At 41.9% G+C, this 14,059-nt stretch overlaps 1 long non-coding RNA gene across 1 annotated transcript; it reads left to right on the forward strand.

Annotated features, from left to right (window-relative positions):
* Positions 1–1,071: 1,071 nt before the first annotated feature.
* LOC140273528 (uncharacterized) lies at positions 1,072–11,303 on the forward strand. Its single transcript, XR_011908039.1, has 3 exons — positions 1,072–1,388; positions 11,036–11,145; positions 11,262–11,303. It is a non-coding gene; the product is annotated as an uncharacterized lncRNA (long non-coding RNA).
* Positions 11,304–14,059: the final 2,756 nt, after the last annotated feature.

Raw genomic sequence — 14,059 nt, forward strand, 5'->3', positions numbered from 1 at the left:
GTTGGTCATCCAAACTGGAGGTGGACTTTGGACTGAACTGGTTTTTGGATGGTTTCGATCGATCTTTCAGTCCAGTTTTGAACTGGTTTGGAGCGTTCAGACTTGGTTTAGATTTGGGAATGTATTCCAACAGGATGAAGGCTTTGATTTAGTTTTAGACGAGTTTTAAACTTGGTTTCAGGTTTGCTTTGAGCTGTGCTTCAGATTTCAGTTTCTTTTGGGCCGATTTAAACTGTTTTGGACCATCTTTCAGAGCATATTTGAATTAGTTTTGAACTTTGTTCAGAACTCAGTTCTTGGCTGATGTAGATTATTTTTGGATGATCTTTTAGAGTCGTTTGGAAATGGGTGTGAGATCTTTTTCTGTTAGTTTTCAGCCGTTTCATACGGTTGTGGCCTTATTGTGGGACGTATTCCAGACAGGATGTAGACTCGGTTCCGACTGCCACCTTGAACTCAGCAGAACTTCCAGGAAATGTTTAGAGACAGATCGTCCAGGTTGAAAGTCATTAGAAAGCGTCCCTCTTGGTGTTTTTACGCCTCACAGTTAAAACAATGTCTCGGTGCGTCTATAATGGGGGGAAATGACATTTATTGATCATCATGAGGCTGAGTTCTTGGAGTTCTTCGTGGGACAAGCTGCCCACAGTCAGATGAACCCTTCCTCAGCAGGTGTTCCCCTCGTTCACAGGGTTTCTTTCTCTGCTCTGCTTTCTGAATCTCCAGCAGAAGACAGTGATGAGGTAGAGGAGGACTCGGCTTCCTCCCCTCGGTGTGGTTTCCTGTTTGTAGGTGGGAGGATGTAGAGACGGTTGCAGCAGCTTTCTCACAGCGCTGCAGCTTTTTAACACCCGGCGATGCTCTGAGGTGCCGCAGTCTCACCTCCTGATTGGTTGGAGGTGTCTGAGTGAAACGCTTTGTTTCAGCTGCAGGGCCCCCTTTTCCAATTTCCACCAACAGTTTGCAGATGAGCGTCTGAAAGAGGGCAGTTTGATCAGCCCACACAGCGCTCACCACAGCTGAACTTTATGGTAAGGTTGGTGAGTCACCGGGCGCACCTTTCGCCTCACATTCAGTAACTGGCCTCAGAAATGCTTTAAGTCTTTCTTCTGACTGTTTGCAGACATTTTAAATCTCTTCTGGGAGAGATCTGATCGTGGTTTCTCCGAAGAAGAGGGCGACTCGGGAGGTGATTGGGTGAGGCGATGACAGACAGATCTGTTCATCAGTGAGGACCATCAGACCCGAGGGAGAAGATATCTTCAGACATGGCGGATGTTCGGTTACAGTAAACGCCTCATGTGGAGGAGACCAGCTGCAGGCCCAGAAACTTCACCCGTCCTCCGCCCGCCACCCTCTCTTTGCTCGCCGTGCGTTCCCAGGTGTAGGTGAGTTTAATCCTGATCTGATCTGACCTGAACTCACTCCCAGAAGCTTTTCTATAGACTTTTGTTCACCCACAGACCTGAAAAAAGGAGGGAAAGTCCACTTAATTCACTGAATTAATGACGTTTTCTCACTTTAACGTCTGATGTTGCAGAACTCGAGTGAAGTTTGAAAATGAAGGAAAGTTTTTGGACCCAAACTTGTCTTCTGTTGAGTTTTGTATTTCAGTTTGTGAGGCAGCAGCGCCGTCAGAAATCTGAGAAATTCTGGTGTTTTAGCCTCAGAAAACAGGCTTTAAAATCAAAAACTCATGACAAAGAAACTAAATCCCAGCAGCTGGAGCACAGCTACAGTGCATGTGAACGTTAGTCTGGTTTTGGACTACATTTTGATGGGTTTTAGTCTGGTTTTGGACTACATTTTGATTGGTTTTAGTCTGGTTTTGGACTATCTTTTCCTTGGTTTTAGTCTGGTTTTGGACTACCTTTTGATTGGTTTTAGTCTGGTTTTGGACTATCTTTTGATTGGTTTTAGTCTGGTTTTGGACTATCTTTTGATTGGTTTTAGTCTGGTTTTGGACTATCTTTTGATTGGTTTTAGTCTGGTTTTGGACTATCTTTTTCCTTGGTTTTAGTCTGGTTTTGGACTATCTTTTTCCTTGGTTTTAGTCTGGTTTTGGACTATCTTTTTCCTTGGTTTTAGTCTGGTTTTGGACTACTTTTTGATTGGTTTTAGTCTGGTTTTGGACTACCTTTTCCTTGGTTTTAGTCTGGTTTTGGACTATTTTTTGATTGGTTTCAGTCTGGTTTTGGACTACCTTTTGATTGGTTTTAGTCTGGTTTTGGACTATTTTTTGATTGGTTTTAGTCTGGTTTTGGACTATCTTTTTCCTTGGTTTTAGTCTGGTTTTGGACTACCTTTTGATTGGTTTTGGACTATTTTTTCCCTGGTTTTAGTCTGGTTTTGGGCTATCTTTTTCCTTGGTTTTGGAGTTTTTTGGACTGTCTATTGATCCAAAACCGGTTTCATCAGTTATTTCTTTCAGTCTGCATTGTTTTGTACGTTGGTATATTTCTTATTGGTTTGGGACAATATTTGAACTATTTGACTTAAATGAGTTTTGGACTGAAACCAACTGTTTTAAACTAGTTTGGGATTAGTTGAGCACTTGGTTCGAGACTGTTTTAGACTTGGTTTTGGGCTGTTTTTACACTGGTTGGTGGTGATGAGTTGCATCTGATCCTGTATTTTGAATATAAAAATGTCCGTTAAATGCAGTTAAACTCAACCTTAAATGTTCCACTCAGTGTAAAACCAGCTCAGATATATAAAGCTAAAGAGTAAAGCTAAAGAGTAAAGCTAAAGAGTAAAGCTAAAGAGTAAAGCTAAAGGCAGCAGGAACCAGGACTGGACTCGGATATATTGGTGGATTATTTAAAGATCATTTAATGATGAATATTGTGTGCCTACATACCTACAGAAGTAAGATAATAAGAATCAGAGTTCTTTGTCAGATCTTCTGTGTTTAAAATGACACGATGGCCTTTTAGCTTGCTAACGGTGTTAAACGTTAGCGTGTCTCGGTGGAAACGTACCAAACTCCACCTTCACACATTAAACTGTGATGAGGAGACTCTGGCAGGTTCACGGAGGTTATGTGCAGAACTGTTACCTCTCTGGAAGCTGTGACTTCCTGGGGTTCAGTCGTCACATCGATGCTGAGCTTCCAGGAAGCCTGTAAGAACTGTTGCTGGTTTATTCTGCAAGAAAACAAGAAAGTTACAAACTCAAGCATTTGGGTAGCTTTTAAACTGGTTTTATCAAGAATGCTTTTCACACCAGTTTGGACTGGTTTTGAACTGTCTTTTGGTACATTTCGTTTTGGACTGGTTTTATACTTTCTTCAGACCACTCGGGACTGGTTTTGAACTTGGTTTGACTTGTGTTTTGGACATGGTTTTGGACTGGTCTTGGACTGTCTTTTAGACCAGTTTGGACTGGTTTCGGACTGTGTTTTGGTACAGTTTGGACTGGTTTCGGACTGTGTTTTGGTACAGTTTGGACTGGTTTCGGACTGTGTTTTGGTACAGTTTGGACTGGTTTCAGACTGTGTTTTGGTACAGTTTGGACTGGTTTCAGACTGTGTTTTGGTACAGTTTGGACTGGTTTTAGACTGTTTTGGTACAGTTTGGACTGGTTTTATACTTTCTTCAGACCAGTTTGGACTGGTTTCGGACTGTCTTTTAGACCACTCGGGACTGGTTTTGAACTTGGTTTGACTTGTGTTTTGGACATGGTTTTGGACTGGTCTTGGACTGTCTTTTAGACCAGTTTGGACTGGTTTCGGACTGTCTTTTAGACCACTGTGTTTTGGTACAGTTTGGACTGGTTTCAGACTGTGTTTTGGTACAGTTTGGACTGGTTTCAGACTGTGTTTTGATACGGTTTGGACTGGTTTCAGACTGTGTTTTGGTACAGTTTGGACTGGTTTCAGACTGTGTTTTGGTACAGTTTGGACTGGTTTCGGACTGTGTTTTGGTACAGTTTGGACTGGTTTCGGACTGTGTTTTGGTACAGTTTGGACTGGTTTCAGACTGTGTTTTGGTACAGTTTGGACTGGTTTTAGACTGTTTTGGTACAGTTTGGACTGGTTTCAGACTGTTTTATAGTACAGTTTGGACTGGTTTTAGACTGTGTTTTGGTACAGTTTGGACTGGTTTTAGACTGTGTTTTGGTACAGTTTGGACTGGTTTCAGACTGTGTTTTGGTACAGTTTGGACTGGTTTTAGACTGTGTTTTGGTACAGTTTGGACTGGTTTTAGACTGTTTTGGTACAGTTTGGACTGGTTTTAGACTTTCTTTAGTACAGTTTGGACTGGTTTCAGACTGTCTTTTAAACCAGTTTGGACTGGTTTCAGACTGTCTTTTAAACCAGTTTGGACTGGTTTTAGACTGTTTTAAACCAGTTTGGACTGGTTTTAGACTGTTTTAAACCAGTTTGGACTGGTTTTAGACTTCTTTTAAACCAGTTTGGACTGGTTTTGGTACAGTTTGGACTGGTTTCAGACTGTCTTTTAAACCGGTTTGGACTGGTTTCAGACTGTGTTTTGGTACAGTTTGGACTGGTTTCAGACTGTGTTTTAGACCAGTTTGGACTGGTTTTAGACTTCTTTTAAACCAGTTTGGACTGGTTTTAGACTTCTTTTAAACCAGTTTGGACTGGTTTTAGACTGTCTTTTAAACCAGTTTGGACTGGTTTTAGACTTCTTTTAAACCAGTTTGGACTGGTTTTAGACTTCTTTTAAACCAGTTTGGACTGGTTTTAGACTTCTTTTAAACCAGTTTGGACTGGTTTTAGACTGTGTTTTGGTACAGTTTGGACTGGTTTCGGACTGTGTTTTGGTACAGTTTGGACTGGTTTCAGACTGTGTTTTGGTACAGTTTGGACTGGTTTTAGACTGTGTTTTGGTACGGTTTGGACTGGTTTTAGACTGTGTTTTAGACCAGTTTGGACTGGTTTTCGACTGTCTTTTAAACCAGTTTGGACTGGTTTTAGACTGTCTTTTAAACCAGTTTGGACTGGTTTTAGACTGTGTTTTGGTACAGTTTGGACTGGTTTTAGACTTCTTTTAAACCAGTTTGGACTGGTTTTAGACTGTCTTTTAAACCAGTTTGGACTGGTTTTAGACTGTGTTTTGGTACAGTTTGGACTGGTTTTAGACTTCTTTTAAACCAGTTTGGACTGGTTTCAGACTGTGTTTTGGTACAGTTTGGACTGGTTTTAGACTGTCTTTTAAACCAGTTTGGACTGGTTTCAGACTGTGTTTTAGACCAGTTTGGACTGGTTTTAGACTGTCTTTTAAACCAGTTTGGACTGGTTTTGGTACAGTTTGGACTGGTTTCAGACTGTCTTTTAAACCAGTTTGGACTGGTTTTGGTACAGTTTGGACTGGTTTCAGACTGTCTTTTAAACCAGTTTGGACTGGTTTTGGTACAGTTTGGACTGGTTTCAGACTGTGTTTTGGTACAGTTTGGACTGGTTTTAGACTTCTTTTAAACCACTTTGGACTGGTTTCGGTCTGTCTTTTAAACCAGTTTGGACTGGTTTTGGTACAGTTTGGACTGGTTTCAGACTGTGTTTTGGTACAGTTTGGACTGGTTTCCGACTGTTTTGGTACAGTTTGGACTGGTTTTAGACTGTTTTGGTACAGTTTGGACTGGTTTCGGACTGTGTTTTGGTACAGTTTGGACTGGTTTCGGACTGTTTTGGTACAGTTTGGACTGGTTTTAGACTGTTTTGGTACAGTTTGGACTGGTTTCAGACTGTTTTGGTACAGTTTGGACTGGTTTCAGACTGTGTTTTGGTACAGTTTGGACTGGTTTCAGACTGTGTTTTGGTACAGTTTGGACTGGTTTCAGACTGTTTTGGTACAGTTTGGACTGGTTTCAGACTGTGTTTTGGTACAGTTTGGACTGGTTTTAGACTTCTTTTAAACCAGTTTGGACTGGTTTCGGTCTGTCTTTTAAACCAGTTTGGACTGGTTTCAGACTTCTTTTGTGCTGGTTTAGGAACGGGGGAATACTCTACTTGGCAGTAATGTAGATGACGTTTTGAGCCCTTTCAGCTTGATGAATCTGAGCATCGGTGAGAAACTGCTGCTCCTTTGATGCAATCACCAAACGGCTCTTATCAGTCTTTCCTGCCGCGCTTCCTCTCCATCTGTGACCTTATTAAACAGCTCTGCCGGCTGCCTGAGCTTAATGATCCTGTCTGGGTTCTTGTGCTGTGGCCAACGCTCACAAGATGGCTGCCTGTGCTGCAGGTTGCAGTTAAACCGGTTTCTAAATGAGCAGCCAAGGCGCCGCCGGTTTGCCGCAGCTTGTGGGGTGCAGGTGTTTCTGTGTGTTTCCAGTGTTTTCAGGGTGATCGTTTATGGAGAGTTCAGATTTTCAGAGGAAAGAAAATGAGCTGTAGCCGTCAGTTGCACCACATGTGGCATGGTTTCCCTTCCTGTGACGCGTCCCGTTATCCGGAGCTCGATCTTCTTCTTCTTCATGTGATGCTTCAGGAAAGTGAATAAAATGAAGCTGGTTTGGCTTATTCTTTATCCGGAGCTCGATCTTCTTCTTCTTCTTCATGTGATGCTTCAGGACAGTGAATAAAATGAAGCTGGTTCGGCTTATTCTTTATCCGGAGCTCGATCTTCTTCTTCTTCATGTGATGCTTCAGGACAGTGAATAAAATGAAGCTGGTTTGGCTTATTCTTTATCCGGAGCTCGATCTTCTTCTTCATGTGATGCTTCAGGACAGTGAATAAAATGAAGCTGGTTTGGCTTATTCTTTATCCGGAGCTCGATCTTCTTCTTCTTCTTCTTCTTGTGATGCTTCAGGACAGTGAATAAAATGAAGCTGGTTTGGCTTATTCTTTATCCGGAGCTCGATCTTCTTCTTCATGTGATGCTTCAGGAAAGTGAATAAAATGAAGCTGGTTTGGCTTATTCTTTATCCGGAGCTCGATCTTCTTCTTCTTCATGTGATGCTTCAGGACAGTGAATAAAATGAAGCTGGTTTGGCTTATTCTTTATCCGGAGCTCGATCTTCTTCTTCATGTGATGCTTCAGGACAGTGAATAAAATGAAGCTGGTTTGGCTTATTCTTTATCCGGAGCTCGATCTTCTTCTTCTTCTTCTTCATGTGATGCTTCAGGAAAGTGAATAAAATGAAGCTGGTTTGGCTTATTCTTTATCCGGAGCTCGATCTTCTTCTTCTTCTTCTTCATGTGATGCTTCAGGAAAGTGAATAAAATGAAGCTGGTTTGGCTTATTCTTTATCCGGAGCTCGATCTTCTTCTTCTTCTTCTTCATGTGATGCTTCAGGACAGTGAATAAAATGAAGGTGGTTTGGCTTATTCTTTATCCGGAGCTCGATCTTCTTCTTCTTCATGTGATGCTTCAGGACAGTGAATAAAATGAAGCTGGTTCGGCTTATTCTTTATCCGGAGCTCGATCTTCTTCTTCTTCTTCATGTGATGCTTCAGGACAGTGAATAAAATGAAGCTGGTTCGGCTTATTCTTTATCCGGAGCTCGATCTTCTTCTTCATGTGATGCTTCAGGACAGTGAATAAAATGAAGCTGGTTTGGCTTATTCTTTATCCGGAGCTCGATCTTCTTCTTCATGTGATGCTTCAGGACAGTGAATAAAATGAAGCTGGTTCGGCTTATTCTTTCCTCTCAGAGCCTGCTCTCTCTGGCTGAACAGCATCTCCAAGCTGGAATAATAATTCGGAGGAGCTTCCTTTTGTAGTTCCTTCCTCTAAATTCCAGCTTATTAAATTCATTCTGCACATTCAGGCTTGAATATGACTCAAAACGTGTTGTTGACCAGATTTTAGCAAACAGTTTTAGGCTGAGGTTAAGGCTGGTTTTACGATGTTTTTAGGCTGAGTTTAAGGCTGAGTTTAAGGCTGAGTTAAGGCTGGATTTAGGCTGATTTAGGCTGGTTTGGATGTTTTTGGACTTGGTTCATCTGGTTTTAGGCTGTGTTTGGATGTTTTTGGACTTGGTTTACCTGGTTTTGGATGTTTTTGGACTTGGTTTACCTGGTTTTGGATGTTTTTGGACTTGGTTCATCTGGTTTTAGGCTGAGTTTGGATGTTTTTGGACTTGGTTCATCTGGTTTTGGATGTTTTTGGACTTGGTTCATCTGGTTTTAGGCTGTGTTTGGATGTTTTTGGACTTGGTTCATCTGGTTTTAGGCTGTGTTTGGATGTTTTTGGACTTGGTTCATCTGGTTTTAGGCTGTGTTTGGATGTTTTTGGACTTGGTTCATCTGGTTTTAGGCTGAGTTTGGATGTTTTTGGACTTGGTTCATCTGGTTTTGGATGTTTTTGGACTTGGTTCATCTGGTTTTAGGCTGTGTTTGGATGTTTTTGGACTTGGTTCATCTGGTTTTAGGCTGGTTTTGGATGTTTTTGGACTTGGTTCATCTGGTTTTAGGCTGAGTTTGGATGTTTTTGGACTTGGTTCATCTGGTTTTGGATGTTTTTGGACTTGGTTCATCTGGTTTTAGGCTGGTTTTGGATGTTTTTGGACTTGGTTCATCTGGTTTTAGGCTGAGTTTGGATGTTTTTGGACTTGGTTCATCTGGTTTTAGGCTGAGTTTGGATGTTTTTGGACTTTTTTCATCTGGTTTTAGGCTGGTTTTGGATCTTTTTGGACTTGGTTTTGAACTGGTTTGGAAGCATCTTGCTGCCACTTTTCTGTGGATTCTGTTTCTCTGTTCATGGAATCCAGTGTAAGTCCATGATGTTTGGATCCAGGACTCTGTGGGATTCAGGACTCTGTGGGATTCAGGACTCTGTGGGATTCAGGACTCTGTGGGATCCGGGACTCTGTGGGATCCAGGACTCTGTGGGATCCGGGACTCCTTTCTTTTTAAAATGATTTTTTCCTATAAAACCCCTTTAATGGAAGAGGCATGGAGCTGTGAAACGTCTTCTTTCTCCGAACGCATGCTTTCAGTTTAACCCTCCCAGCCGCTGACTTCACCTCTGAGTAGTTTTACTCTGAATGAAGCTGCAGTCTCCATCTTTTCTGTGACTGTGGGGGAAGTTTCTCACCTTCTTTTAAAGCGAGAACCTCCTTGGTGGAAGTTTCCAGTTGTTTGCTTCAAAAACCACAAAGTAACAAACATGAAACTTCCACTGAGCACACGACCGGCACATTTGGCTTTAAAAGATGTGACGATCAGCAGGATGGTCGTTATCTCGTCGTTCAGTCGCGCTGCTTCCTGTAGTTCGGTCTTAGATTGATTCAGAATGAGTGGATCAGTGTTTATGGGACGCCTTTATTTAGATTTAGATCAGAGCTGCGGGTTTGGACCTGGTTTTAGGCTGAGTTAAGGCTGTGTTTAGGCTGCGTTTAAGATGGTTTTAAGCTGGTTTTAGGCTGTGTTTAAGGCTGCTTTTAAGATGGTTTTAGCCTGCTTTTAAGCTGGTTTTAGGATGTTTTTAGGCTGACTTTAAGGCTGGTTTTAGGCTGCTTTTAAGCTGGTTTTAGGCTGTGTTAAGGCTGTGTTTAAGATGGTTTTAGGATGTCTTTAGACTGACTTTAAGGCTGGTTTTAGGCTGTGTTTAGGCTGCTTTTAAGATGGTTTTAAGCTGACTTTAAGGCTGCTTTTAGGCTGCTTTTAAGCTGGTTTTAGGCTGTGTTTAGGCTGCTTTTAAGCTGCTTTTAAGCTGGTTTTAGGCTGACTTTAAGGCTGACTTTAAGGCTGACTTTAAGGCTGACTTTAAGGCTGACTTTAAGGCTGACTTTAAGGCTGGTTTTAGGATGTTTAAATGTTTTCAGACTGTGTTTTGGTACAGTTTGGACTGATTTTTAATCCAGTTTGAGACTCGGTTTCAGACTGTTTTAAGCTTTGTTTTGGACTGATTTCAGACTGTGTTTTGGTACAATTTGGACTGGTTTTCGGACTGTGTTTTGGTACAGTTTGGACTGGTTTTCAGACTGTGTTTTGGTACAGTTTGGACTGGTTTTCAGACTGTGTTTTGGTACAGTTTGGACTGGTTTCAGACTGTGTTTTGGTACAGTTTGGACTGGTTTCAGACTGTGTTTTGGTACAATTTGGACTGGTTTCAGACTGTGTTTTGGTACAGTTTGGACTGGTTTTAGACTGTGTTTTGGTACAATTTGGACTGGTTTTCGGACTGTGTTTTGGTACAGTTTGGACTGGTTTCAGACTGTGTTTTGGTACAGTTTGGACTGGTTTCAGACTGTGTTTTGGTACAGTTTGGACTGGTTTCAGACTGTGTTTTGGTGCAGTTTGGACTGGTTTCAGACTGTGTTTTGGTGCAGTTTGGACTGGTTTCAGACTGTGTTTTGGTACAGTTTGGACTGGTTTCAGACTGTGTTTTGGTACAGTTTGGACTGGTTTCAGACTGTGTTTTGGTACAATTTGGACTGGTTTCAGACTGTGTTTTGGTACAGTTTGGACTGGTTTTAGACTGTGTTTTGGTACAATTTGGACTGGTTTTCGTACTGTGTTTTGGTACAGTTTGGACTGGTTTCAGACTGTGTTTTGGTACAGTTTGGACTGGTTTCAGACTGTGTTTTGGTACAGTTTGGACTGGTTTCAGACTGTGTTTTGGTGCAGTTTGGACTGGTTTCAGACTGTGTTTTGGTGCAGTTTGGACTGGTTTCAGACTGTGTTTTTGGTGCAGTTTGAACTGTGTTTTGGTACAGTTTGGACTGGTTTTTGGTACAGTTTGGACTGTGTTTTGGTACAGTTTGGACTGGTTTCAGACTGTGTTTTGGTACAGTTTGGACTGGTTTTTGGTACAGTTTGGACTGGTTTTTGGTACAGTTTGGACTGGTTTTTAATCCAGTTTGAGACTCGGTTTCAGGTTCAGTTTTAAGCTTTGGTTTGGACTGATTTGGTTTGGTTTTAGACCATCTTTGAAACTTCAGACTGCCTTTCAGAGCAGTTCTGAACTGATTTATTTCAGATTTGCTTTTAATTTTTGTTCTGGACCCATTTGGACCCATTTGGACTGATCTGAACTTGGTTTTAAGCTTTGTTTCTTTTCGATGGTTTTGTTTATATCTGTCAAATCAAGGCTCTGACCTCTCGCCCTCCATCATCCTCAGATGAACTATGGTCGTCTCTTGGCCCCTTCTGCTGGTGTCGGCCGCAGTCTTCATCGCCGCCATCCTTCTGGCCTTCGTCTGTCTGAACTGCAGAAAGAAAGGTCCTCAGGGTGAGATGAGGCTTCACACCTCTCCCACTCATGGTCAACGGCGGCCTTAAGTCACACCGCCTGGTTTCCAACGTTTCAAACCACACTCAGGCCAGTTTTCTTTTCTCTTCCTCCAGGGTCTATCCCACAAACGAATGTGTCGGAGGAATGTATTCCGTAAGTCCTCCGCTGGTGGGTTTCAGACATTTTAATATAGTTCAGTAACGGTTTTAACAGCATTTCTCTTCCTTTTCATCAGGTCCAGTGAATTCAGAGTCATCCATCCAAGTAAGTCTCACAATGTCTGTAACTTTGAATTAGTTTGAGGACTAAAACATATCAGAACATGATTCTACAGTCAAGTGTTGAGAATAAAGTCTGTAAAAGTTTTTAAAGATGCTTCTAGTGTTTCCATAGTGTGAGTTTTGATGTTATAGTTTAGAAAACTTCCTCTTTGTTGTCACTAGAAATGAAATGAAAAAGTTTCCTCAGACTTGTCTCCATCAGCTGGTTTGGAGTAAAAAGGTTGATGTGACCAGCAGGTGGCGCTGTAGTCCTGCAGGGATGAAACAAACAGTAGTTTCCTCATGAATAAGGACTCTTGTCTTCTCAGGCCAGCGGACCATCAAGCCCACCCCCCCACACCTGCCGTCACCGATGTGAGTCATTTTTTATCTTTTTAAAACACACAAGGGACGATAAACCCTTAAATTAAGTTTAACTTTGCCTGTCCATGCAGGGAAATTAGACTAATTTACATCGCAGCACGCAGGGAGGGGGCGGGGTTTGTGTGCGACTAATGGTGCGTTCAAGTTGCACATGAATGTAGGAATTTCTGAGCTCAGGGTCAGAATTTAGATTTTACCATTTGAAGGTTGTGTTTTAGTAACTGTTAACTTGAAATAAAAGTGTTTTGTTATTCAGTTCATCAGGGATATGTTTACAGCTGTTTCTGACAAGCAAAATAAAGAGAGAATTTTTTTCTCTTTACGCACAAAACTGAACCGAACCGTGGCCCAAAAACCGAGGACCGTACCGTTGCACCCCGAGTTCACACATTCACCAGAGCTCAGAGTTTCTTTTCTTTAATGAAAACTGGGACAGAAGGAAACGTTCAGGCTTTTATTTACCTGGAAAAGGAATTTCTCCGGTTCACCTTCGTATTTTCTTCATCTGTTAAGTTTTCCTGGAGCTGATCAGAGGCGACAGTCCTACACCCCAGAAGACACCGGTGAGATCCTCGTTCTGCTCAGGCTTAAGCTTTTTATTCTCTATTTCAGACATATTCCAGTTTATCACTTAAACCAGGATGCTGTCCTGCAGCTTTTAGATGTTTCACCTGCTCCAGATCACCTGATTCACCTGATTCACCTGATTCAGATCGATGCCTCATTAGCTGCTTTGTGCAGAACTTAATCTTTTGAAGAGATGCATTTCATCTGAATCAGGCGTGTTGGAGCAGGTGAAACGTCTAAAACCTGCAGGACAGCAGCAGTTTGAGATCTCTGACTGAAACAAATCCAGACAGAATATCACCAGAAATGGATGTTCATAAAGTCTCAGTCTTCAGTTTCAGCTCTTTAAGGAGGTCTCAGACGAACTTTTCTGGGTGGAAATCCTTCATTTCCTTCAGCTGGTTTCTTCCAGAACTGTTTCTCTGTCAGAACCTTCCCTTTTAGTTTGGACTCTAAGTTCAGACCCAACTGACACCATGTTTTCCTCTGCATTAAATGAGTTTCTAATCCTTTCCATTGGTTATTTATCTCCTTTTCTACATGATGAAACTACTGAACGAACTAAATATTTGGATCTTTCGATGTGGAAACCATCTTAACGCCTGACTTCTGTCCTCCAGCGAGTAATCCGAGCTACGAGAACCCAGTCCCCGGTAAGACCTGCCATCTTTCAGCAGCATCTGAAGACATTCCCAAAGAGCAGCTCTGGGTTACAGACTCAGTTTACTTTGAACTGCACATTTCTAAACTAAAGTTTTCAGATAAATATGAATTACTGTAAAATTAGAGCCTCATAATGCAGGATTTCCTGAACTTTGACCCTTTGAAACCATGAAAACATCATATTTGATGTAAAAAAGCAAACTACTGGCTTCTGTTGATAAGTTTCTGTACCACAGACACATTTGTGAAGGTTGAGCTGAGCTTTGCTGTTTCCTGCAGGACCTGAATCCATTGAGAGCGACCCTGAAGACGGATATTTGTACGTTTCCTCGGCCACGCCTGCAGTTTCAGCAGCTGTTATTTAACCAGAATCCAAACTAACCGAGTCTTTGTGCTCTGGTCCCTGCAGAGATGTGCTGCCTGATATCGCTCATCAGCCCCATCTGAGCCGAACCTCGAGCCTCAGTTCAGGTACAGTTTGGAAACACAAACTCGAGCAGGTTTAGGCCTCCTCCAGTTTATGTTCAGTATATGCTGACGATGCACCGTCGTTCAAACAGGTGGACGTTTGAAACTCTGCCTAATATTTATTAACCGCTCGAAGTTTGAGAGTTTTTATGAGAAACAGAGGGAGCTGACACAGCAAAGCAACCCAAACCATAACACTTCCACCGCTGTGCTGCTAAACTTAGCATGTTAGCATGTTAGCATGGTTACTGTGGCCAAAGCCCCTGAACGCTTCGTTTCTTCTCCACGTTCGGTCTGAATCTGCTGCTGACGTCATTTCTCTGATCGTGAAACACCTGAAATGTTCAGAAACTTCAGCAGCTTCAGGTTCAGTCCGTCATGTGCTGCTAAACTTAGCATGTTAGCATGTTAGTGTAACCGATGTTATTAGTTTTTGTTAATTTCACCATAAATCCAGTTTTCTCTTAGTCACATTTTGTTGTTGATTTCAAATTATATATTTGTTGTTGCAATATTTTTTATGGAGAGCTTTTATTTTGTAAATTTAGCTTTTATTGCGCGACCGGTAA

This window comes from Leuresthes tenuis, unplaced genomic scaffold (assembly GCF_036924035.1).
Source record: "Leuresthes tenuis unplaced genomic scaffold, fLeuTen1.0.hap1 SCAF_17, whole genome shotgun sequence".
NCBI lineage: Eukaryota > Metazoa > Chordata > Actinopteri > Atheriniformes > Atherinopsidae > Leuresthes > Leuresthes tenuis.